The sequence below is a fragment of the Tursiops truncatus genome, chromosome 11 (assembly GCF_011762595.2).
Source record: "Tursiops truncatus isolate mTurTru1 chromosome 11, mTurTru1.mat.Y, whole genome shotgun sequence".
In the NCBI taxonomy this organism is placed as follows: Eukaryota; Metazoa; Chordata; class Mammalia; order Artiodactyla; family Delphinidae; genus Tursiops; species Tursiops truncatus.
In genome coordinates this window covers 31,902,646-31,929,797 of record NC_047044.1, presented here as the reverse complement: position 1 = coordinate 31,929,797, position 27,152 = coordinate 31,902,646, and the positions used below count along the sequence as shown (strand labels likewise).

At 35.3% G+C, this 27,152-nt stretch overlaps 1 long non-coding RNA gene across 1 annotated transcript in view; it reads right to left on the bottom strand.

Annotated features, from left to right (window-relative positions):
• LOC141275765 (uncharacterized) overlaps window positions 1-27,152 on the bottom strand; it is a 659,185-nt gene that overhangs the window by 576,322 nt on the left and 55,711 nt on the right. Inside the window, exon 2 of the long non-coding RNA XR_012324053.1 lies at window positions 16,027-16,111. This is a non-coding gene — a long non-coding RNA (uncharacterized lncRNA). The remainder of the gene's footprint in view (window positions 1-16,026; window positions 16,112-27,152) is intronic.

Genomic DNA, 27,152 nt, shown 5'->3' with positions numbered 1-27,152 from the left:
CTCAAAAACATAACATTGAACATGTGCTCAGTGGCTGACAGAGAAAGATAGAAAACCTCCTTTTCTCCATATCTACGAGAGCAGATGATTCACCTTGTGAGTAAGTCATTCACTTGACATGTCTGAAGATGAGGAAAACTGTACCCATTAAGCCAACCTGCTTCTTAATGTCTGAACTGTAATCTGTCAGGCCTACCTTTCTGGTGCTAGTATATGCTGAAGGTCCATCCACATTCCAGACTTTATAGGCTTATAGCAAATATCAGTTGCATTCAAATTGTTATGCCTATTCTCAAATCCCTAGCACCACAATCAGGGCCTTTTCCAGAGTCACAACAGAGATCTTCAGAACTTACTTGCGTTATTCTTCTATTCTGTTGGTAGTTTTTCATTCTTTTCCTGTGAACCTTTCTCCATTATATCCAGAGCATAATCTCTAGTGCCTCTTGGGTCATTATTTTCACTCATCATCAGAGGTGAACCTTATACCATTATCACATTGTATATTTAATTTAACAAATATTTCCAAACATCTATCATATGCATCATAGAAGATCAGTTACTGTGAGGTTTAGAGTGAATTTACACATGAGAAATTTAAGAAGAAGAAAATGGTAAGGCAGAAATGATGACATCCCAGGCGCACGCGCGCACACGCGCACACGCACGCACGCGCACACACACACACACACACACACGTGTGCACCATTCCACTAAATATTTGTAGACATAAAGGGAGGATAAGACAGTAAAAGCTGTAGTGATTTTTGGCAAGAGTCCTTACGTAAGACTGAGAAGTTTTCATGTAATTTAGTAGGTAATGATAAACTACTGAATGTTTTTGAGAAGTGGATAATAGAATCAGAGTCTTTATTTAAGAAGGTTATTCTAGAAATTATACAGAGAAAGGAGAGAGACAGTCATGGCAAAGAGACCAAGTAGGAAGCTACTGAAGTAGAGAAAGGGGGAGAAACCAAAGGAATATTAGAAATGTAAGACCTGCAAAAGTTCACAACTTAGACATTGAAGGAAAAGGAGAAACAGATTTAAAGATGATTCTGGATTCTGAGCCTTGAATGACAGAGAGAACAACAATGCTATTGGCAGGAAAAGAAGAAAAGTCAATCATGATAAAATCGTGAGCTCTGTTTCAGATATGTGTAGTCATGTTGCCAAATACTCATACTAGAAGTTAGGTCTATACTGAAAAAATGATTTCTGTATTTTTTTTCTGTAATCTGGCCTTTCTCCAGAGACTTATCCATTTCTGATTAGTAAAGGGGGAAAATAGATAACTAAATGTACGATCTAGTTTAAGATTAGTTTGAATACAGTGTCTGTTCGATAAAATATGCTCAGATGATTGATCACTTGCTTCTGGGGGAGGAGTATGGCTTATTATTCTTATGATATGGGAAAGGAAACATAAATTCCTCTGATGTTCATATTGTCTCACTCTTATTCCTCCAATGGTTCAGCAATACCCTTTGCCCTCCTGGATTCTGGCTGATCTGCTCTCTTCTGATGCTGAAGTCTATGGCTAACATACCTCAGAGGCTAAGGACTTTGGCACAAAGACTGCTGCTTGTGGTATAACCACTAATCTGACTACCTTCACCTCAGATCTTGCTGTAAAAACCTGAGGTTTGCCTGAAACTCTTATTTGGTCCTGATTAGGGTGGTCCTCTGACAAGCCTCACTTCATCCCAGCAATGGTGACCCCCTTCCGGCAAGATCCATATGGGAATCAAGGGTGCCTTAGAAAAGCCCATCCTCAGAACCATATTTTACCCTAACAGGCTACACTGGCCAGTTCACTTTGAAGTGGTTTTGCACCAATTGTTTACCCAAGCTCCTGCAAGTATCCTCTCCCTGAAGTCTCAATAGGAAACAGTAGCTTCCTTCTAACTCTGCTATTTTCCCTTTTCCAATTCGCTTTGGGCCAAAGCCCATAGAAGAGAAAATGTGGAACCACTTCTGGTTGCTTTAATTTCCTCTCTCTTTCTTCTTTCCAAAATCCACTGGGCCAAGACTTTATGGAGGGTAGGGTCATGTTCTATACGTATGGGACAGCTCTAAAGTGACTACTCCAGAATGCACTGTTTATTTGAAAATATAAACAAAATATAAAAATAACAGAACCCTTCTCTTCTAGAATAACTAATAGTTTGATTTATCATTATGGAAGGAAACTGCCAGCCCTAATCTCAACTCCAAGAAGCCTGTCTTACAACATACTTCTTTATTACTTTCTCATTTTTATTTTTTGGGCACTTTCTCTTAGTATTCCCTCTGTAACAAATCAGTCTCCCCCAGGCATACTGTCACCTCAGGCAAACCAAGACAATGGTCTTGTACTCTGAAAGGCAAAGTAAAAAAGCACATCAATAATCATCAAAATATTACCCCACTGCACATGTTTAGTTCAAACTACATGCAGAACACTTAGGAAAGTAAATCCCCCTTGGTAATCCAAAGAGATTTGTTTCCCCATTTTAACTTAAAGTCTAAGCAATGTTCTAGTTTTCATTTGGCCTCTTATCATGATTAATCATCACTAATGGAGTTTGGCTATAAACCAGGAAAAATTTTTATAACTTTAAACCGTATAGTTTAAAGAACACACTTGGTTTCCCGGGAAATATAACAAGAATTTGATATGTCCAACCATAATTTTTAGGAACCAGTGTCCCAGAACCCACCTTTATTTAAACAATGCTAATTATCTTGTTATGCCAAATATAACATCAAACCTGGAAAGTCAAGGGAGGGACCACAGGAGAGAAATAAGATAATCAGATCACAGTTAAGAGTCAACTATCTCATAGATAACCAAGGTCAAAGCAAACAGACCTAGGACCAGATACAACAAAGTCAGAGCCAAAGGCAGCAGAAGAGAGGACAGACTGTTCACTAAAGCCAGCTGGGAAATGTCCAGATTGACAAAGAGACAAAAGCAGCCAAAGGCCACCAGGCATCAGGGTAAATGAGTTTTACGAAGCCATAGGGATGAGATAAGGATTTAGCATTGAGAGTCTAATCCTTTTTTTCTCACAGGAACTGGTGTTAGATGGGCCAGTGGATCACTGAGAGACAATCATCATTTTTCCTGTGGCTGAGGTTACTGCTGACATTTGGCACACACAGCAACTGGAGATTCTGACACCTACCCGAGTGTGCACAGCTGGGAGAAAAGAAAAATCGAGATCCATGTATCAGAGGGTTCAAAGTGACTTCAGGTGGGGATGATTGTTGGGGTGGCAGTACTTTAAGTTGAGGGGCAAATAGAGATGAGATCAGAATTCAGCAAAGCATGAGGGGATCTTGGGTGATTGTCTGGAACATTAAATGGTATCTTTGAGTTTCCTGGTGGATCAAAAGATTCAAGATATATGAGTAGGTCAAACAAGATGTAAACTTGTAACTGTTTACAGTAACAGTGTTCAAGCTGAAGCAGTGGGAATCAGGAATCCAGAGAAACAAATGTGAAATCACTAGGTGGCCTCAGTATAAGGAGATTTCTATTATTCAGCAGGTTATTTTTCATTTAGAGAAATGAAAAGTATCATATATTAAAAAATGGTACAAGTCCAAGTTCAATATGATATGATATGATATGATATGATATGAGGACAGGACAGTTTTCATCTGCCTAGTCATTTTCCAATTTGTAATCTCAACAATAGTAACTCATTAAATTCTTTTACAGTAATGAATGAATGAATTCTTTTACACTATGAATTCAAATGTCATCAGAGCACTTGAAATTCCTCAAGTTAGAGGAAATGCGTTCTTAATAAACACATTTTAAGTATTCTAAAGTATTTTAACATTTACATAAATGCCACTTTTTTCTGAGTTATTGTCAAGGATATGAAGTCATATCCTTTCCTCTAAATACTTGTTACTTTTTATTTTCTTAAGCCATCATTTCATATAGAATACAGTATTTAACGCACCTCCTCATTCAAGCAACACCTACCAGTACCCTCCTTTTGGTAAGCATTTAGCTCCGTGCTGTGAATACAACATGAAGTAGGCTCAAACGAGCTCTCCAAATTCACAGTAGCTGGGATTCTGTTAAGGGCAATGCAATATCTCACTGAGCTCAAGGTCATCTTCATTTTGAGAGATGTCAAGAGACCAGATTGGTTTCAAGGCCTCTAGAAGACCTTGATCCTTTCCAGGTCACTTATGCCAATAAGCACACAGATGGTTTTTGAGGGACCTTTGAAATAAAGAATGCTTTTGAGAGCAGAGGGTCACCCTTGACATTCTGCCTCATGACACAGTAACAAAGCCATTTAACCAGCCAGCTTTGTAGAGGGTCCAGACTATTTTCTGTGCTGTGTTAGGTTTAGCAATTCCATAAATCAGCATATTCAAGTCAATGAACACTACCCTTTCACCTTTGAAGTATTTTCTAGTCCAATCCTATTGGGGAATACATGTAATTCTTTCCATTTCAAATTAGTTTTCACATTGTCTTTTAGCGCTGAGTTTTTATGTAACATTCTAGAATAAACTCCAGACATCTCAGCAGGGGTTGTAATACACATAAAATCATTGCTTAACTGACATCAGTTTTGGACCCCTGCCATTTGTGTATAACTTCTTGTTTTTGCCCTTCAAATGAGCTGTATACAAATAGACTCAAAATAAACTCATTGTGGAGCTGGAAGTTGAACATATGTCTGAAATGTCACACCATTCTTTGCAGTCAATGTAAGATTGCTTATAGATCACCATTTTTATTTTCAGTAATAAAATCTTTTCCTTTGAAGCCGAGTTCTAGGGTTTAAAACACAGCCCAACAATTTTTTTTATATAGAAACAACATTTTTTAAAATCTTATTTCCTGCCAATGCGGTACCACTGGGAATTTTATAATAGTTAAATGACAAAAATATATGTCATAACTCTCTTAGCACAAAGAGCTTTTTTACAAGTTAGCACCAATCTTTGGCTTTATTTGCCCATGTTGCAGAGTGACAAAGGTAACATAAATCAAATCTTTTCTAAATATGTACATGTAGGTAGTCCTCAACATAAATGTACTCAGCAAATAATTGTGAATGGAATTTAACTTATCAGGAAAGAAGAAGAAATTTAAATGTCAAACAAAAACTTTGGGTTAAAACTATGTATGTTTCAAGTTCAGACTACTGATTAATTTGTGATGCATATATTTATATTCAAAGATGCTTTGGAAGTTGAGGAAACATATTAATCAGAATTGTCTGTATTTTGCTTCAGTGACAAATACCTTCAAAATTATAGTGGTATAATATAACAAAAGTTTATTTCTTGCTCAGATAAGGTCCACTATCCAGGCATCCTTGATGTTGTTGCATTTCCTTCTCAGCTACAGTTTTCAGGCTTCACCAGAATCTAGATGAACACAGAAACCACCACACTAGCTTTTAAGTAGTTAAGGCCCAAAGTAATTCCTATCATTCCCAGTCACAGGCTATTGGGAGAGACTAGTCACATAGTCCCACCCGGCACAAATGTTGTTTTTCATAAGTGCAAAAAGGTGAGGAGAACTGGTGATACTGGTGAACACTAATAATGTCGACCTCAAAACTCCATCATAGTAAGAAGACAGATTTATCTTAAAAGCTAACCCCCTCTGTACTGGGTTGACTAATGTCCCCCAAAATTAATATCCACCAAGAACCTCAGAATAAGATCTCATTAAGAGAAAGGGTCTTTGCAGATGTAATTAGTTAAGATGAGATCATGCTGGATTAGAATGAGCCCTAAATTCAATGACTGGTGTCCTCATAAGAAGGTCATTTGAAGACACAGAGAGACACAGAGAGAGAACACCATTTGAAAACAGAGACAAAGATTAGAGTGATGATTGGAATGATGCATTTACAAGCCAAGGAATGCCTGGATTGCCAGCAACCACCACAAACTAGGCATGGAGCAGATTCTTCCTCAGGACTTCTAGAATGAGGCAGTCTTGCTAACACCTCGATTTCAGACTTCTAACCTCCAGAACTGTGTGAGAATAAATTTGTTATTTTAAGCCACCTTGTTTGTAGTAATCTGTTATGCCAGCCCTAGGAAATGAATATACAACCTCCAAAACAAGGTGGTAGGTAGATAGTTCCATCACTTCTCCTTTGTTTCTGACCTACAGACACACGCAGCGACACTGTCACACCAACCCCTCTGAGAGGCTTGACCTTATTTTAACCACTTAGGATATTCATCTTGAGGAAAGTCATAAAATATATGACACTGCATTACGTAAACTCAAGAGGACACCATTTAATCAGCAGCCAAAGGATCAATCTGCTCTCCTTATGTTAATATTCTATTGTATTTGCTCTGGAACTCTGGAAATTCATGTAGAATTTGAAGTCTCCTGGGAAGCCAAGAACAATTAGAATAGCACTAAAGGTCTGTACATTTTCTTATACTTTTACTAGTGATACACTTATACACTTCACTAGTGATGAAGAGGTTAGGCATATTGAGCTGGGGGTTAGAATTATGATTATACACTTATAAGAAGGTCGGAATTTCTGTTCCAAGGTCACTATTTAGCGATTTCACAAATAGGTAAATGCGATGTCAAAAGTTTGTTGTAATAAAAATCGGGTCAATGGGAAGACAGACGTGAAGTGCTTAAACTATTTCTTCTTTTAAAGATATGTTAGACACCCTATAAGACACCATCTGTCTTCTTAACGAAGAATATTTTATTCTTTACCAAAGCTGCAATCTTCCAGCCACAGATTAAATCATGTCATTTCCAGAATGTTTTCAGAATATTTTACTTTTCTAGGAATACTTTTTCCCTTAATGTTTGCAATGAAGCAGACAGAAACCACAAAACACTGCAACTGCTATTGCATCAATTTATTGACATTAATATTTAGCTTCACTTTGCCAATGCAACCCCTTTAAAGCACACTTACTGTTCTTTGCTGCATCTTATTTCAACTCATTTCTTTCAATGTTAGCATCTGAGTCTTTGCAGCATATCTAGTTATGTGGAAGAAAAATCACTGAAATGGTCTACTGCAATACTGAAATATATCCAGGCATTATTATCTCTGAAGTACTGCCATGCCAGCCATTTACATAGTAACTCTAAGCGTCTAATTCACTTCAACAATGTCCTGTGATGGGCAAGGGCTGATGTATAAGCTCTGTATTAAGAATTACAATCAAATATATCATTTTAATGTACCCAAATGGATGCATGTGTAATTCTGAAATCCATAATAACTAGTGTCATTATAGCTAGAATTTTCATACCATGAAAATGATACCATGACAGCTAGAATTTTAATACTTATATTCACACCAAGCCCACATGGTTTCCCTAATAGCGTAGCTGGTTTTAACATTACAATACCTAGACTGAAATTGACTGAAATTATTCTTTGCCATGATTGCTATTAAGTGAAACCAGAGCATTAAAATGACTAGCCATGAGAGAGGCATACAAGACTTCTGCTCTCTCTATAGAATACAGTATTTTTCTTGTTTTAAAATATGGAGACAAGAATCAATCACAATTTTCTTTACATAATTCATGTAACTAGGTGACTCGTTTTCTCCAATCTGCCCAAAAATCAACTGTTCATTTTTTCTAATATTTCACTCAAGTACATGTTGGGTATCTTTTTACCATTTAATAGAGTTTACATTTTTTATAACACCTGTTTAAATATTTTCCAGGAAGTTTGTGTTTTCTTAAAAAAGTTTCTTTCTACATTATGCATAAAATATACTTTTTTCTTTTTTTTTAAATTGAAGTATAGATGAACAAGATATATTCTTATATTTGGTTTATACTGTGATCTTTTATCTCTGATTTTCGTGTAATGGGTCTGTATATTGTCTACTTGATTATATCTCTGTCTCGTGTTCCCACTAAAAAGGAAAATCCTAAGGTCAAGAAAGAATAATGAGATAGACTCTATGCCTCAGAATTGTAGAACTATTTTTTTTTTTTTTTTATCTCATGATCCTAATGGCAGAGGTTGGGATGATACTGTTAAAAAATATGACTTTTCTGGCTCCTAGTTTGCAATTTTACAGGATTAAATGACAGGAGCAAATGCAAATATGTTTGAGTGACTTCTGTACATTATTACTGAAGATAAACCATGGAGAAGGCACACATAGAACATTCCCTCCTAGAGCTTATAGTATAGGAAAAATTTTTTAAACAAAAGATTATTTTTTTATTTTTTGGAGCTAGCACAATAAACTGTCCTATCTGTGCAACTTGTAGGTTAACCAAAGATAACACTTAATAGGATGTTTATTTCTTCCCATTCCTTATCCAATCATGTCACTGAATTTTTTTCCAACTGTTTTATCATGTCAAAGAAGTGCTCTTTGGAATTAAATAAGCAATACCTGACAGTAAATAAAATATATACTATACTATTTAATGTCTAAACTATCTATACGGTTTGATTTTTAGTTCCTCTAAGGCACTCTTAGGCAAATAATAGACCACCTACAATTTAAATTATATTACAACTTCCAAATGTAATTAAGAGGAAATCAAGAACAAGAGTTGATTTTCCCAGGGCTCTGAGCACAATCAGCAATGTTAACATTAACCAATGTTAAATATGATGTGAAATTGTTAGCATTTACTACTTCATACTATGTGGCTAACCTATGTACCCAATCTATTATGCTGCTATTATCGATGCAAAACACCTTTGCACAGCCTTTTTGAATCATTAAAATTCAAATCCAAACCATCAAACATATTCCATAGTGTTTACCTGCTCTTAATCTGCAGAATGACAATTAAAAACCATAAAATAGTGATGTAAAATCTATAATGAAAAGGGTTATTTCCCTCTTAGATTTGACTAATATTATGGTAATCTGTTTTCTTTTCACCATACGTTTTAAATGGTAAGTGATGTACCTTGTGCCAGTATTTAAAAACCATCTTTTGAATTCTTACCAAAAATAGTAATTCTGGCTAAACCTCAAAGACAAAAACATTTAGTAGGTTTGTTGAAACAGATTTTAATATTCATATTAGTTGAGGGTTCTTTTTTGATAGGTGATGCAATTCTCATATATCCTCATTAGAAATCTGTAGTAAGAGTACACCATCTGAGAATGCCCTGGAAGTTTTTATGGAATATCAGACCTTTAGAAATATTTTTGAAGACAATAAAAAACCTAATTTTAGCGTTGCTTGAGGAGCAGAAAAGGAACTAATAACATTCTTAAGCACTGAAATCCAGGAATATACTATTTTTTTCCATCTCTGCATTAAGAAAAACTAAAGGAAAGGTTGAGAAAGACATTCTAAAAGTCTTAAAAAATCAATTTTATTATGTGATTAAATTCAATTCTTATTTGTCTGTAATATCAAGCATATATGTCACCTTTAAAATTATATGAGTTCTAGTTACTGAAGTTATTGCCCTAAATATTTTTTGTAAGAAAATCAGTAGTTTTCCATTTGGGTGGATAAAAAGCACAGAGAGAAACACTGTACTGACCAGAAGTTCACAAGAATATAAGCTTTCAGGATGTTAGGACCATTGCAGATACACTGGACAAATCTTATCCATTCCCATGAGGACACAGAAAATGAGAAATTTATATAGTTGCTCATATCACCAGCCAGATAATTGAAGTTAGAGCCTGAGGACAAGAACCCAGAAATCACGAGCATTCACAGCAAGCAACAGTCTTCTAGAATATCAGCAATTAAAAATTTTTAGAGTTCACACTTGTTATCCTTCTCTTAGGAAGTTAGGCTCACTACTTGATAGATAATGGCTTTCACTAGGCATATGTATAACTCACAACTAGATCACAAATGTTAAAAGTCTGCTACAAAATGGGTTGCCATATCGAATTTTGTCTTATAAACACAACTGAAGCATTTCTGTGTAAAAATTAGAGCATGTCTCCAAAGGTTGCCCAGGACACTAATCATGCAAACTTAAACGTGTGTTTCCTTGCTAAATTTTACCATTTTGGTTACAAAGATGATGCAAGTTCTGTTCACAGTGAGTGAACTGTATTTTTTTTAAAAATGTAAACAGATGCCCTCCAATATTTAACAAAGATCATTAATCTATATTGCAAAAAGACAGGATCATATTTTCACCTCTGAAACAGAGATTCTGGTCATATCTATATAGCATCCAACTAACTTAAAATAAACAAAAACTTTAAAATAGCCAAATAAATGAAATTCTTGACATACCAAAAACAAATAATCAGAATATTTTCCCAAACACATAGCTATAGTGAGAATAAAGAACTCGGCTAATAACTGAATTTCTGACGTGGATAGAAAAGGGCATCATGATATATAAACATATTTAAACTACTATTGTAAAATATCAGCTTTCCCAAGTCCAGCCCACCAAGCTTAGCGTGTTCTTCAGTCTGACCGATCCTAACCCATTTTTAAAAATCTGGCTAGCCCAACCTACAGAAGTACAAGATAACCATTCACAAGCATAGCCATGTCAGCCTCTTTGAAATCTTTCCCTTCTGCTTCTCCTATTCTGGCTCATTTTCATTACCCCGGGTTTTTCAGTTGCTCCAAGATTCACTCTGACTCCCTAATTATCTCTTGACAATACAAACTGGTCAAGAAGAATTATGCTCAACCTCAGATCTCTCTCAAGGATGATCCTGCATCTCTCCTCATTACCACACACCACAACTGCACATAACGTCTGCCCAGAAATTCTATGAAACTAACTTCCTGGAAATCCTCACCTAAAACAAAAACAAAGAAAGAAAAAGAAAAAAAGGACAGATAGAATGCTATTTCTGCAGATCAAGCTGACCCCAAGAGTTTCACCACTCTGGGAGCAAAGACTGACAATGTAGTGCCTGTCCATTCCTTGGGGCTGGTTCACACCATCCCCTGAGGTGCAAACAAGAAGTTTTATTTTGTCTTTTTGTATTCTGTCTAGAAGTTTGGCTCAAAAGACAGAGCATGAATTAACTGACAAGAAGTAGCATCTAGGCAATTGTACTAAAATTTCTCTTGTGAGAAATAAGCAGAAGAAACATTAGCTTGTTACTTTCAAACGGAAAATGGACAATTGTCATAAATGGGAAAAGGTAAAATAAGCAAATGTCAATAGGTCTCTTTCACACTGATTTATGTGTTTTGCAGTTGTGACCTTCAAAAATTAATGGGCAGTGTTATACTAGCTCTTAACATAATTTAAATCACCTAGATTAGGTTTTATACTTGTGATGCACTTAGCCCATTATCTCTAAATATTTATACATACACTTGAGCACTTCACAATAACTAATATCATAAATGATAACTACCAATTACTAAAAAAATTTTAAAGGTCTTATTTACACTATTTCACTATGAAAATTAAAATTTAAAGTAACTATCCTTTTAGCTATATGGTATAATTAATTATCTAAACTCATTCCTATAGGTTCTGAATAACTGTTTTAACATGAGTCTCCAAATATTTGAAAACACACATGACCGGATTATGTAAGGGAACACTGAAACTGGGGGAGAAAACATCAATTCTAGTGCTGTACCTACCACATTAAAAGTATGTGAACTTGGGCAAATCTCCTAAATTCTCTGGGACTCAGATTTCTTAATTATAAAAATGAGATAACACCTCAAGCTTAGTTTCACAGGATTGTTGTGAGAATCTGATGTAAACATTGATATGAAGATGTTTATAAAACATTAAAGAATAATATAATTACTGGTTTTTATGGCTCCTCTTTAGTTTCCAATCTTTATTTGAATGATTATCTTTATTCAAATGGGCAATTCCACCCCTCTCTTCATCTTTATTCTTCTGGATTTCATATCTTGACCCCTTGCTAATGCACAAATTAGTAATCATTATTTTTGTTTCCATTTTTCTATTGAGACTCTCTAGCAATCTATATCTGACAATCCTCCTCCTGACACAGAATAAACCAAAAGCATTTAAAATGTTGCTATTCTTTGTATTCCTTATCATCCTACTCAGGTAATCACTACCATACTCTCAAAAATATCATCTAAAAAGTTGTATTTTCAATGACTCTCTTTCAAGTAATCACATATGAAAAAAAACCACGGAAAGTATTTAGAGTCTTAGAGATTTCCTTTCACACTGCCCTTGGTTGCATTCTGTTTCAGCAAAATGATTAACCTCTAAATCATTAGGTAAATAAAAGATCTGGGAATCATTTCAATGGTAGAACTCAAAGAAAGACCCATGGAATAAATGTAAATCGGTTTATAGTCCTAAAGTAATTCTTGGTTGCATGAATGGAACTCTCCTAAACTTTGAAGTAGCAAATATAAACTCAGTGAAGACATACAGACTTAACATCTTTGTTTCATATTTTTATAGTACAGCCATGAAAATTAAAATTGCTTGCAGCAAGTGGAAATGGATTTTTTATCAGGCCAAAAATAAGAAGCTCCCATGAGAATCTCAGAAAACAGAATGTTAACAGTAAGAAAAATTAAAATACTAAAACCAATTCCGAAGCATATTTGTGGAAGTGATTGTGAGACAGAACCATGAGCCTGTGGTACTTCTAAATATAAAATTGTGTGGGTGAACTAATATGAATGATTATGAATGAGCATCTACATCTCTACCTGTCCAGGCCAATTTATTTGTAAGATAGAAAAAATATCTGATAATCATCACATGGTCTCATGTACCTAATGCCTAACAGATTGACTGAGTATTTAATATGCAAGATGGTGTTAAGGAAGCCTGTCAAACCCATAGTAATTATCAATTAATAAAAAGTAATAAAATAGAATTTCTAATCAATATGCTATAAGTATGGTGATACTCAAGACTGGAATAGCTTGTGATACCTCATTTTCTTCATAATAAGATTTATTTCAACTTTTCCCCAGTAGTATATCTAATTAAAACAAAGTTCTTTAAAATAGGTTTTTCTTTAATTTGGAAGAAAAGGCTTTTCCCAACTTAGAATAATAAAACTTAGAATAATGAATAAAAAGAACATTAGGATTATTTAGCATGTCTTTTCATTTATAGATAATAAAGAAAAAACTGACCCAAACTGATTTAATGACCCATCAGACCCCAACAGAAGGCCAGATCTAAGAATCACATCACTTCTTGAGTCCAGTGCTGTTTCCATTACAATTTGCTGCTTCAAATATTTTTCCTTTTTGTTTTATTGTTTAAGGTAATGATATTTAATTATAAATATATTAAATTATATGTTAAATATATTTAATGAAAAATTCTCCTACAGACTAAGATAGTATTTCCATTTCTTCATCTGAAATACACATTCTTATTTCTAAATTGGCTAATCTATTTTTTACAAGCATTCTATTTCTTTTTTTCTTTTCTTTTCACCTCAGGATTAAAAATTGTTAAAAGCCCATTGAAATATTTTCTTTCCCAGAATGCTTTGACCTTCCAATTTGATTTCCCTACCAGTACTACACATCTTCAATGAATTTCACTATTTCAGTAACAAATCAATTCTAAGATTAATGATTGTAATAAGTGAATTAAATATCTTTAAGACAGCTTGTTGTCTTTAATATGCACAAATAGAATATAAGCTAAAAATGATGTCACTTTCCAACCCCTTTTAGAGCAGTCATTTCATATTACCAGTTCAACCTCTTTTTTTCCTGATATGCATGACAGATACGATAGCCATATCTCCGCAGATATATGGAAGATTATCCAAAATTCAAAGTTGTAGATTTATCCTTCTCTCATCAACTTAAGGAAGCACATAAGAATACAAGTGAGAGCAATGTCATTAACCATCAACCTTAAATTCCTTTTAATTTACTAAAAAAAATTATTCATTAATATCCATACTAAGTATTTTTAGTTACAAAAAACTGTCAACACACCACACACCAATTATGATATCCCAGGATATTTTGGTATGTATATGTAGATAATTGTCATCTAGAATGACAGTAATTTGATAGGAGAAATAAGAAAGATGACAATAAAATTAGATTAGTGTTGAATACTGAAGTATTTACCTTAGATGAGGTAGCTAATAAGTAACAAAGGAGGGACTCTTGCTTCTGGCCATTACGTAGCAACTGGTACCTGACTTCCCCTCACACTGCAAATAACTTGCAAGTGGACAATATGCATGATGAAACTATTTTTAGGCATTGGAAATCAACCAGTGCTGAACTGTGACCATTGTGAGTAAGGAAGCACAAGAGATGAGCCCTATGTTCAACCCAGTTTTTGTCCAGGGGAACTTTCTGGACCGTAGTGTAGAAAGATAGAGTCCAAGCAGAGTTATGACAGTTTAGCTGAGATGAGAAGGCAAAGACTGAATAAGTTCTGGGCAAGAACCCACGAGGTCTAGTAGAGAGTATCTGTTACAGGCTTGTTAACTGAAGAGAGATATTAGAGGTCACACACTATTGGGAGATATTCTAACTCCAGGCAAGCAAGAGTAAAGAAATCTCACAAAGTACTCTGGGTATTCAACTGAGAACCCTGGAATGCTACGTTTTAGAAGAAAGGCTCAAAACCTAGTGTAAGGACCACACACTAGAACAAAGTACAAAACTGAAGTAGATCAGCTCTAATAAAGAATAACCCAAACCTATCTGGATCAAAAATTTTCCATATTTCCTGAGTGAAAATACCTCTTCACTCACTAGAAGAGCTAAATGTAAAATGACTGTCAAAACCAAATGCTGGCGAGGATGTAGAGCAACTGAAACTCTCATACATTGCCAGTGGGAGGATGTAATGGAACAACTACTTTGCAAAACCATTTGGCATTTTCTAGACAAATGAAAACATGTGTCCCCAAAAGCCTTCTATTATGGTAAGTGAAATAAGTCAGATAGAGAAGGACAGACACCATATAATTTCACTCATTTGTGGAATATAAAAAACAAACAAACTAAAACAAAATAAATGAACAAACCAAACCAAACCAAACAAAAACATAGATACTGAGAACAGAGTAGTGGTTACCAAAGGGGAAGGGACAAGGACAGGTCGGGGAGGGTGAAATGGGTAAAGGGAATAAACTGTAAGGTAAGGAATAGAAAATAAATTTTTAGTAGTGAGCATGTTGTAGGATATATAGAAGTAGAAATATAATGCTGTACACATGAAACTCATATAATGTAATAACTCAATATTACCTGAATTAAAGATAACTAATGTTTTAATTTAAAAATAAATTAATTTAATTAAATAATCCAGTAAGGGTGTGTGTGGGAAATAGGAGGTATAAATGAAATAAAATGGTACATTTGTTAATAATTATTTTAAAAAATAAAAATTTTAAAAATGTAAAAAGAAAAGAACTACTGATACATGAAACAACATAAAATAATCTTAAAACCTTACACTGAGCAAAAGAAACTAGAAGTAAGTGAGTACATACTGTATGATTCCATATTTATGAAGTTCAAAAGTAGACAAAATTTATCTGATATAGAAATCATAACCTTTGGAAAGTTAACACAAGGGAACTTTCTGAGATAGTAGAAATGTTCTATACCTTGATGCAATATTCATGGTTTAATCATTTGTTACAACTCACCAATATGCACATGTAAGATCTGTTCATCTCAATGTATATACATTTTACCATAATTTTAATTATTAGGGAGAATTTAAGAGGATTATAGAGAAAATTCTCACTAGTCCAAAAAGTCCCAAAGAAACCTAATTATCTTCTTAAATATGCTTCTATGTTACTACTGGAACAAAATTAGAATGAAAGAAAATTAATGGGATACAAGTTAATTGAGATGGAGAAAGACTTCCTTAAGAAAAATGTTGAGATCTCAGAAGACAGGTTATATATATATGAAAGAAAAAATAAGACCTTGGAGGCCAGGAGAAAAAGAGAAATACAGCCAATCCTTTTTATAAAGGAGAAAAACAGGGAAATGAAATGCTAGAGGTGTATCTCATTGGATAGACACAGAGGAGAAAGGAATTCTTCTCACAGCCTAAAAATTCATAAGCTGAGGTGATATGACTTTGAAGGTAACTGGCTTACAGTTCTTACTCAGGTCTTGGTGTGCAGTTTACAAAAACATCAACGGCAGCTTCAGCTCAGAAATCTGCTGAGGATGATTCTCCAGCTGAAAAATAAAATAGAGGAATGAGTGAAAAGCCTTTTTTTAGGAAATAAGTTTATATACATAAGCAACTATAGAGCAAGATGCAATGATAACAGCCATTGTACATGACAAATGCTGACTTGCACTGGCTGTGAAAGCTAGTCACTAGACAAAAGGCCACATCTGTTGGCGACTTTGGGGTATCAATAATACAAAGTTCAAAGAGGCAGTGAGAACAAAATGTTCTGAATATGCTATTTAAGAAAGAAAAGCCTTCAGTAAGACCTAATGCTGGAGGATTACATTATTACAAATACATAAATGCCTCAAATGCCCCTATCTGAGAGAAGTGGTATTTTTTCCCTTACATGTGGTAAATGCATAGTGCCTTTGAGTTCTCCAGACACCTAGTGAACCTAAAACCAAGAAGATATTCTCTACTTTCTTTCCTTTGGACACAATTAAATCCCTCCTATGATCTTTGGTCAACAGAAATGCACCAGCTTCTTTCTTGCTTTCTTCTCACAGACCATTCGCAAGATTGGTCCAATGGCCTATACTAATTTTAAGAGTGGTTATATAATTCTCCCAGGAGCCCCAATGGTCAAGCCACAAAATTAATGCTAGCCAATGGAACATTTTTACAATGCCTAGGAAGACAGAATGTGGGAACCATTTGTGGTTAACAGATCAGCATCTATGGTCAGAGTGCCTGGGTTAGAATCCTGGCTCCATCATTCAACAACCATGCAACTTTGGGACAAATTACTTAATTTTCACATGCCTCCATTTCTCTTCTATAAAACATGGATAATAATACCTATTATGTATAATTGTCAAAAGGATTCAAAGAAATAATACATGTAAGCATTTATCATGGATCCAGGCCCAGAGGAAGCATTCAATATGGATGTTGGATACAACAACTTAGTGTCCTCTGGCTGGACAAGTCTCTACCTAGAGTTGGGATGAATGATAAGCACTGTGCTAACTTGTTCTGAGCTTTCAACCTTGACTGCACTTCTCAAAGTGAGAAATACTGACCCATTTAAAAAAAAATCAAGAACAGGAAGATCTTTCTGATCTTCAGGGAGTCATCTTCTATGACTTTAAAGAAAGTTCAGCTAATAAAACAGAATGACTTGACAGAACAGATTTTTCTCACATTCAATTTAAATCCATTTTAGTGAAAAAATAATAGCAGCCATGGGTTTCCCTGGTGGCGCAGTGGCTGAGAGTCCACCTGCCGATGCAGGGGACACAGGTTCGTGCCCCAATCCGGGAAGATCCCACATGCCGCGGAGCGGCTGGGCCCGTGAGCCATGGCCGCTGAGCCTGCGCTCCGCAACAGGAGAGGCCACAACAGTGAGAGGCCCGCGTACTGCAAAAAAAAATAATAATAATAATAGCAGCCAACATTTGTGTAGCTGCCATTTGTTATGAACTTGACAAATTATCTCACTCAATCTTCACGAAAACTCTAGGAGACAAGTACTCTCAGTAACTGCATTTTACAGATGAAGACATATTTGGCTGAAAGGGATTACAAAACAAATCTCTAAGACATTGACATATATACACTAATATGTATAAAATGGATAACTAATGGAACCTGCTGTATTAAAAAATAAATAAAATAAAATTCAAAACAAAAAAAATCTCTAGGACACAGAGTTGGCAAGTAGCTGAACAGGGTATAAATTGAATCCATCTGACTCCATGAAAAGTTGAGTAAACTACTTAATTGTTCTACGTCTCGAGTCTTCCCATCTGTAAAACAGGGATAATTACAATTCCTTACTTATAGAATTTTTCTTAAGGAGTAAGCCAGTTAGTACATGCAAACTACTAGAACAGTGCCTGACACTGTTATAATTGTGGTAATTCTGGCCAAGTTGAGAACATCTGTGACCAAGAGTATCCACAGCTCTTCATTTCTACTAAAGAAATGACCTACCAGAAATGGTAGTGATTGTACGGGAAGATTCCCATCTTACCTAATTTTATTAGTGGTTACACTACAAGTCAGCAGAATAGAGTTTACACTCATCATAAGCCAATCACTGTGGAGAATGAAAATCAGAACTCATTTGTCAGTACATGTAAAAGACCCCACTGAGACTCCTCAAAAACCTAGTAGTGGCTAAGAAAGATGGAGGAATAGGTGCATTTTCAATAGACTGGAATTTGAACCAAAGAAATTTAGGTTTGAGTGTGATGTGGCCTGAGAACATCTGGGTCATAGCTATTTTATGACAATTTAATCAGTCCTACTAATGAAAAATCCATCCATCTACTGCATGTAAGCTTATTGCCAGAGTATGCCAGCCATCCAAGATGAAGAACTAAGAAACACAGTCCCAAATAACAGCAGAACATTACTCAACTTGGTGTATATAGCCCAAAAAGCCTGCAGCTTTAATAGGATTATGTTTAATCTGAAAGGACACCACTAGAGATAATGTAAAACATTGAATGGCCTGAAGTGGCAGTGAAATTATTCAAATCCTGGACTGGAGGAGCTCTTAATCAGGGCCCCTGGAATGCTGCAGTAATTTAATAAGTTTAAATTGGTTTCACTTGGATAGATCCAGATTTGTGTTACAGATGTTATCCCACCCAAATCTCCTGTACAGGTTCATCAAAAAGGGGATCATGCCTAAGCAATCTGTGGAAATTTAAAGAGAATTAAATTCCAGAGCTTGAATCTGAAAAGAGAAATGTGTCAGATAGAAAGGCTTACCCAAGTAAAAGCCTGTGAATGTGTTGATTTTAGACAAAATAAAAACATCACTGATGCTAAAGGATATTGAATTTTTTTTCCTTTTAATGAATTATAACATTTTAAGATAAAGATGTTAAGTATATACATTTAAGACACAACTATAAAAATTAATACATACAAAATTAGTAAATTCAACTGGATCAAATAGAGATGCACACACAATAAGAAACACAGTATATAGAGTATCAATGAAAATGCAAAAAGTTAGTCTTCATGCAAAAGAGAGAATAGGTGATTTTTAGGGGGTCAGAAGTTCTGCACAAGCAGTCTCTGCTCTTAAGCTGTAGAACAAAAACAATTCACATCTATACTGCTGAACTGAAATAGGATTTTAAATGCCTATCACCAGGTATAAAGGAACTCATCTCACTTCCAAATGGAGAACACTGAACAGGACAAAAATTAGTTGATTAATTATTCATCAGCATTACCAACACTCTTATAATACATATTTCAACTCTCAGTATGAAATACGCTGAGCTATTGCCCACATTTTCTCACTTTCACAAGGGCATTTGCTAAGTGCCTATTAAATGAATGTAACTAATCATGGTAGATGTGTGTAAATTGTGCATAAATGTATCAAAATTCAAATCACCACTCCATTCAACTCATAACATCCAGCAGGTGGTCTGAAGAACATTTTAGAACAACAAATCTGCTAAGCAACCTCTATCACCAGCTGAATAACTTTCAGCAAGAATCTTAATTATATGCAGGTGCAGATGACTACCCATAATACAGTTAAATGGCCACATCTCAGGTATCAAGTATGTGTAATTTTGGAGCCGGGATGGAAGGAAAGGAAACTAACCTTTATTGAACAAAGTTCCTGAGATAAAATGACTTACTCTATACCATAAATGACCATGATAGCTGGAGTTTTAACCTAGTTCAGTGGACATCAAAGTCCACACTTTTCTCTGCTTCCTCACAATGTCTTTCTATTGTACACAACCCATTGAATCTACTTTGAAATATGCCTCTTTTTGAATCTCAACTCATTTCTCCCTCTGGCTGCCCTGTTCAAATCTTCTACATTCTAGTTACTCCCAGTAACTATAGCTATCTTTTAAAAGTACAGCTATGGGGTTTCCAGATTCATCATGGTATAATACAAAAATATATAGCCCCTCTTCTCTCAAAAATCACCAAAATATCAAAGATCTAGGACAGAAATGCAAATCCATCTTTGAAAAAATCCCAGGTGGCATCTGTGATCCCAAACCACAAAGTATGAAGATGGAAGAAACATGGGGAAGAGGTAAAATTATTTGTCACAAAGGACGAAGAGCAATCCTACATCCCTGGACAGCGGGTATTTCGGTGGGTTCAACTCCACAAGTTTCAACGTTTCCTAATCTATAAAATGGAAATGATAATAGTACCTAACATAGCATTGTAATAAGAATGAAATGAGAAAAGAATGTGGTGTGGGATATAGAAATACCTATAGAAAACCTCACTGGAAGTTCATCAGATACATCAAGGCAGATGGAAATGCAGACCTGAAGTTCAAAAGGAATGCCAGGGCTGCTGGTATATAGACTTGGGAGCCACTGACACATAAGTGAGAGTTGAAGCTGTGTGAATGAAATATGTGGGAGAGAGAAGAGGTACAGTAGATGGGACAAATAAGCACTCAAGAAATCAAAATTATTACAATAACATTTATAACTACAATAGTTTAAAAATAAGAACTATTGCAAGGCACTGGGCTAACCACCTCACATCAATTCTCCTTATTTCTGTCAAAAGCTACTTTTGGTAGATACTACTGTTCTGATTTTATTGATGAGAAAAATGAAAATTACACAATAACTTTTTATAGCTGTTGATATTATTATCTTTCTAAGCTATAACTGGAATGTAAGATTATGTGCCACTTAGTATGTGTTGGGCTACATTGTGCTGCCAGAGATAGAAAGCATTAGCCAGTCAATTAGCCAAGCAAATGCAAGGGATGAATACAGTAAAGTGCAGATGGACAGCAGCTCAGTAGTACCTGAAAAATGAAAGAAGGGAGAATCCTCGGGTGAGAAAGATTTGAGCATGTCCAGATTCCTTCTAGTGTATGGTGATGACCTCTTCTTTAGGAATATGACTTTAATAAATGGCATAAAGAGAGTGGCATAAAAACAAAAAAAAAACAAAACTGTGTAGATCAAGGTGGGCTAGATAGAGACTGGGTGGGTGGAATATGCCAGAACTAAAACTAGGAATAGCTATTATTTGTTTAGAAGAGATAGAATCCTCTATCAAGTCAATGCCAAATGAAATCTGTCTTAAGAATAAGTCCTAAAATAAACCTACTTATATGGTGCTAAGTTTGAATCATTCTATGTATTTCTGGAGTGCTCAGAGATAAAGATGAATGTTGTTTACGATCTTAGCATGTCATAAGAGATTGTCAAATAATACGCCTACATCAAAACAACAGACTATAATCCCCTCTCCAGATGTGAATTGTATAAAATGCATCGATCATAAGAAGGACAAATTTGGAGGGGTGTACTTTTATCACAAATGTGGGGAAATAATTCATTATCAGCCACAATGAGAAACCAATCCAGAAGCCTTTATTTAAAAGTTTTTCCTTCTTTTCCTTGCTCTTTCTGCTTCCCATTCTATATTCAATAGATATATCCATTTATTTCCTCCACTATTCATCAAGCCTGCTTTCAGGGAAGGATCAATTATCCACAAATTGTTCTCAAAAGATCCAGCCGTTGGGTCAAATACAAAAGATTCCTTAAAAAAATAATTAATTCAGACATAGCCAAAGTGCCATAATCATGAATTACCCTGTCTCTTGAAATGTAGAAGAACCACTGATTCAAACACTCCGTGTAAGTGGAAGCTGTGTGAAAGATGGCTAGCTGTCCATCAAAAATTGGAGCTTCCCCTGTCACTGGGAAGCAGAACCTAAATACAGACTATATTATCAACATCCTTTGCATTGAGATATAGTCACATGAGTAGAATTCACAAACAATGAGCAACAGTGATGTTATGTACCTTTGGGGCCAAGGTTTTTAAGAAAATGGTAGTGAATTCTAAGAAGGTGCCCACCAACTAGAAAACTCTATTTACATTTAACAGATATATAAGTGAGAAATAACGTTTGATTGTGCTAAGCCACAGAAATTTTGTTTTTGATGTTTTTGTTGTTTCAGCAGTATCATGAATATGTTTTTCTAAAGTCATAATGTTATTTGGCTTTGGTTTTTCTTTTTTTATTTTTTTTTAGATGTTGGGGTAGGAGTTTATTAATTAATTTATTTATTTTTGCTGTGTTGGGTCTTCGTTTCTGTGCAAGGGCTTTCTCTAGTTGTGGCAAGCGGGGGCCACTCTTCATCACGGTGCGCGGGCCTCTCACTGTCGCGGCCTCTGTTGTTGCGGAGCACAGGCTCCAGACGCGCAGGCTCAGTAGTTGTGGCTCACGGGCCTAGCTGCTCCGCGGCATATGGGATCTTCCCAGACCGGGGCTCGAACACGTGTCCCCTGCATTAGCAGGCAGATTTTCAACCACTGCGCCACCAGGGAAGCCCTGGTTTTTCTTTTTACGAAAAAGGTTTCAACTGCTATGAGCAGAATTTCTACAAGTATCTCAAGGCAGGAAATTTCTAGATATTATAAACATTTAAATATTCTTGTAGATAAATAAATATTTACCGATTATTATTCATTGCTAAGCCCTGTTCTAAGCCTTTTCCATGTATTATCTCATATCTTCACAGTAATCTACACAGAATGCTATTATTATCACCTTCACCAAAAAATGGGCAAACTGTGACAAAAGACACTAAACAATTTGCTCATGATCACCCAACACTTACCATCAAACTTTAATACCCCTGTATAGAAAAGTTCTAAGACTGTCTACAAAATACTTCCATTCAGTATTGGGCAGCAGCAATAAATTTTTAGACTATTCAATGAAGCAAGCATTTACAATATGAGAATCAGCTCATAGTTGACTTTCAATGAGTACTTCAATTTCTTAGGTGAAAAGTATTTTAAAATGGGAAATATGAAGTATTTTTATTCTCTCTCTTGAGAATTTTTCTAGACCTCAATCTCTGAGAAATAAATAGCCTCTGACAGCATTAATGTGGTTTCCTTTCCCATAGACATTACAGATTAAAGAAACTTTACTTTGAATAAGGCCCTTACATAGTAATATAGCAACAAAGGTCTTTCAGGCTAAGTAGATCAGCAGCCCAAAAAAGTCTCTCTGCAAAGCAATTTAGATGTCTCTTCTGGGAAGTCTGATCTTCATAAGAAGGAGGTTTGAGAATATACCCTAGGAAAATACCACCTTTTTGAGTAGAATTCAGCAAGAAAACACCACATTGCTCCTACTTCTTTGCTTTTTTAATTCTTGCTCCTATTTTATTTCCTGGCTTATTTTTTTTCTTATATGATGCTATTATTTCAATAAATCTGTTTTTTTTTTTAAGGGAACTTTATTACTTTTATTTTTTTGGCTGCATTGGGTCTTCATTGCTGTGTGGGCTTTCTCTAGTTGCAGCGAGCAGGGGCTACTCTTCGTTGAGGTGCACGGGCTCCTCACTGCAGTGGCTTCCCTTGTTGCAGAGCACGGGCTCTAGGCACGCAGGCTTCAGTAATTGTGGCACATGGGCTCAGTAGTTATGGCACACGGGCTTAGTTGCTCCACGGCATGTGGGATCTTCCCAGACCAGGGCTCCAATCCATGTCCGCTGCACTGGCAGGTGGATTCTTAACCACTGTACCACCAGGGAAGCCCTGTTTCTTTTGATAAAAGTCTCCTTTGAGTCCCTGAAGAGTCTTAAATCCCTTGCCCTATGTTTTGTATACCTGTAATCTTATTGCATTTTCAGAGTTATAAACATAAATTGCCTCTAGGGCGCTGATTCTTTAACATGCATAAAAAATCATCTAAGTTTATTAAAATGTATATTGATAGGTTTCATCTGAAATATTCTGATTTTAATTAACAAATTAAGTTAATTTCAATGTAGGTAGTCCAACTCTGAGAAAAGGAGCTTTGTACACTATTCTACCCTAATTTAGTTGCACTAAAGACCACAACTTGAAAGGTACTGTAAATTCTCACACCTAAAAACACTCTATAAATACTTATAGGTAAATCTTTCTTTTTCCTTCAACATTTTCCTATTTTCATTTATAAGTAAAGAAAATTGATTAAATCCCTCCATAATACTTTTGTGCATTCTTGATGAGGTTTGATACAGAAAATGTAATCACTGAAATTGCTGGTTGTCAGTATGATAAAATATTGATGTAAGCTTACCACCTGTTTCTATGGATACAGCCACATATTTTTACATTTCCATCACAGGTCACGTGAACAGCCAACAGAAATATATGGATTTAATTCTGTACGGAACAAGAGAATTATAAATAAGTAAATATTTCTTGTATTAAGAGGGGTTTAAAGCTGAAATGTTTATTAGGGATATAATTCAATACAATCCTGGTCTGGTAGCAAATGTAATTTATACAAAATTACTTTTATAAGCTCATAGTAAACTAGAAAACTATGAGTTTAAAATTATTAACTTGGTGTAGGGAAGCTTAGGCAGACATACAGCCTGAATGCCATTAAACTAGTTTGCAAAGATAGATAGATAGACAGATGTGTGTATCTGTGTGTATATTTTAGTGAAAAATTTACTTTCCATAAAGCTAGATTATTTTTTTCATGTTCATAGTTCTCCAAAAAGTTAATTCGTTTCCAAAGAGTTCTGTCTAGTCAAGATGATTCATTTTATTTCTGATTCAATAATTTAGAATCTATTACTCAGTCTTTGGGGAATGACAGAGCAAGCATAACTGAAGGTTAAAGCATAATAAGTTTTGTATGGGCTGGAATGAAGCATGTGAGCACCTAAAAAAGGCTTCAGAGAGCTTTTTAAAATATGTTTTAAATCTGCGTTCATAAGAAAAGCTGATTGCCACGCTGGGAAAAAGAAGAATTAAGAGAATAACTATTGTTTATTGTTTCAAGAAATCATTTTAAGCTCAGGCCCCAAACGTGCATCCCCAACTAAGGAAAAAAAAATGTCTGCAGTTCATTGGATTGATTCTCCTTTTCAGAATGGCCATCATTTAGTTCACTCAAGCAAAAACACACAAACTCAAAGGGCTTATCAAATATTCCTTCAACCACATACAATATGCTCCCTGAGAGAATTTCTGTTAACTATAACTTTATTTCCATCACCTGACATTTCCAATGGTACCTTGGCATTCCAATGATACATTAATGATACTTACAGATTGACATCTTAGGTAACTTCACCCCTGGGCTAACCATTAATATAGCATTAAGTGTGTTTGCTAGAATATTATTGAAATATGTGGGTTCTAATTTGTGAGGCAAGTGAGAAGGTAACGTACTAGGAAAATAGGAAATATAAACTGCTAAGTGGTATTGTAAGTTAAAAAGGCAAGGTAAGGAAGGTAAGTAAGCGTGAAGACATGATGGTATGCCTTCTCTAATAGCTACAGTTAATCTCTTGAGTTCTTCATTTTTACGTCAATTATGACTGGCATAAGTTATGCCTAGTAATGCTGTTATTTGCATAATTATCTCTTCTTTCTGGTTATAAATTATTTACAAAAAATGGATAACCTCTTATTTATCTTTGCTCTCTCCTCGGTTTTTAAAAAATATATATATTGTAAAGAGCAGTGTTGACTGAGTTTAATTAAACGAACGTAAGACTGAAGGTAGAGAGGGATTTCTGCAGTTCAAGATCTTAAAAGTGTAGACATACCACAAAGTGATCAAAAGGAAAAGACGGTGATGAAAGTGAGTGGCTGATTTTTGAAAATAAGTGTGATTGGGAAGTTTGAGAAATTCTGAGAACAAGGTATTAAAAGATGATTAATATTAAGGATTCTTAATTACTACAATAATGTCCAAGGTTGGAGTAATGTGGAAATATAGAATATCTTACAGAAATGAGTGTTTAATTTTTCTGAAATAAGGATAAAATATAGATGCTGATAGATAACAGTCATAAGGAAATGGAAAAGTGGCATGATCATATGGCATAAACCATAAAGAGAGAGGGACTAGTCAGTGATGGTGTCATATCAATGGTCTGGAAGCAACAACAGAGAGCATGGAATTTACTGACTGCACCTTTTTCATAAGGTTTGAAGGTTCTTTAATGGCAGGACACAACACACTGATACTCAAACAGATGAAATGCAGAACTCTTTGTTACTTATACTCCAGAGAGAAGTCTGCCAATCAGAGCCACAGAGAGCATTGCATCTTGGAAGAGGGCAAGGGCACTCTAGAGCTGGAGGAGGCAGTTTATATAGGACTCCAAGTTATCTAGATTTCTAGGGCTCCCTGTGGATTGGCTAATTTGCATAATGTCAGTTTCCCAACTCAGGGGTATAGGGGCTATCACCAGGTGTTGGTACCTGGACCTGGGGAAATTAGGATGTGGGTATAGTGGGCCTGGAGTATGAAAGCCCAGTAAGAGAAGTGGTTAGGGTGTGGACTTAATCAGCTAATCAAGAAGACTGGATCAGCCTCTAGCCAGGACTTCAAAATTAGGTCAAAACAGCATTATTTAAAACAAAACAAAACAAAACAAAAAAACTGTTTTACAGTCTTGACTGCTGAGTTCACGGCAATGGAGAAGCAGCTTCCTTCCTTTCCAAGATTAAAATTCATAATCAGTTGCTCTTTAGAGATCTTGTCAGAAGATCTGATCTCTTTAGAATTGAGCACCTACCTTAAGGGAGCATCTGGAAGTATTTGATCAAAGTCTATATCATCATGTATAAACCTTTAACAAACACTAGAAACAAAGAATTCAGTTTACCCCTTGAAGCTTTAGAGAAATATTTTTAGAAGATAATAAAGCAATACTATAAAACATGACTATCAAGTATGGGATTCCTAAATCTGGGTCCTCAATTTATCAGTTGCATAACTACTGTCAACAGGTCCCCGCTTAATTTCAAGCATATTGACTGTGAGAGGTATATATCCTTAAGATGTTACATGGTACTCTGAAGAAATGCTCCTCTAATTCTTATTGACCTCTCAGAATGCTTTCTTTGCCCCTATCACATACATCCATACACATACAAACACAGACACACACACACCCCAGACCTCTGTTAACATTTTTACTGGAGAAATTAAATTATCTATTATAATAATTTTGATGATCTCTCTACAAAAGAAGATTAAACATTAATAATTATAGAAATGGTTACAGTATATTCTAAACATATGAG